Source organism: Condylura cristata, unplaced genomic scaffold (assembly GCF_000260355.1).
Source record: "Condylura cristata isolate star-nosed mole 26May11 unplaced genomic scaffold, ConCri1.0 scaffold00015, whole genome shotgun sequence".
NCBI classification, from domain to species: domain Eukaryota; kingdom Metazoa; phylum Chordata; class Mammalia; order Eulipotyphla; family Talpidae; genus Condylura; species Condylura cristata.
This window is the reverse complement of record NW_004567116.1, coordinates 116,887-117,933: the sequence shown is the minus strand read 5'-3', so window position 1 is coordinate 117,933 and position 1,047 is coordinate 116,887.

Here is a 1,047-nt window from a genome sequence, read left to right as displayed (position 1 = left end):
GCCCAAGGTGTCCAGCCAGTGCAGAGGGCCACGGGCCAGGCTGCCCCTGCGGTTCTCAGGGAGCAGCGTCCACCCAGAACCTGGAGGGGCCGCAGGCGGGCCGCCACCCCACGGGAGCCCCGGGCCGCCCGTCCCCAAGGCGGGCACTGTCCGAAGGCCTGTCTGCAGGGCAGGAGGCCTGTCTGTGCTTCGGCCTCCGGGCAGCAGCATGGGGTGGGGGCAGCCCCTGCTCTGGAATGGGAGGGTTGGCTGCACCCCCGGGAGCAGGCTGGCGCGGGCCCTATGCCCCGAGGTGCTGACAGCGGAGAGGGGCTCCGGGCGGCCGCCCAGCTCGGGGCGGGCGCCTCCGTCCAAAGACGCGAGAGCAGTGGGCAGCTCCTGGGAGGACACCGTGGACGAGCAGCTGTGATGGCAGCGGCCAGAGTGTCTGAAGTCAGGTGCCAGGATGGTGCAGCTCCCCAGCACTGGCGCCCAGGGGGAGAGGGCCGGGGGCCCCCCTCAGCTCCATGGCCTGCAGGTCAGGGGGCCTGGCTGGCAAGGCCACGGCCGCTCCACCTCTGGCCCCCCGCAGCCTGTGGGGGCAGCTGGGCGGCCCACAACCCGGCAGGGCCCCCAGGCCCCTCGACGCTCACCCCCAGGGTGTCCGGCAACGAGCCTGCAGTTCCTTTCCCTCCTCATTCACACCCTGGTTCTCAGCAACCCCCAGTCTCGTGTCTCCCCCAAACTGCTAAAATGCCCGCTCACGTGGTGGGCACCAGCTGCAGCGCCGGGCGAGAGGGCAGGGTGTCCGCACGTCCAGGCCACGCCGGGAGACCCGCCAGAGCCTCACTCCCCGCCCCAGCCTCCCGCACACTGGCCGGGGGTCGCCCCTCCCACAGGCCGTGTCCCTGCCCGGTCACTTCCAGGAAGGGCCTGCTGGGATGAGGCCCGGCCTGGGCGTGTCAAGGGAGAGAAGCTCCCTGCGGTGCTGAGTGGGCCGGGTCCCTCGGCTCCCGGGCCCAGGGGGAGCCCCTCTCTCTGGGGGCCACTCCACGTCCTCTGCTCCCC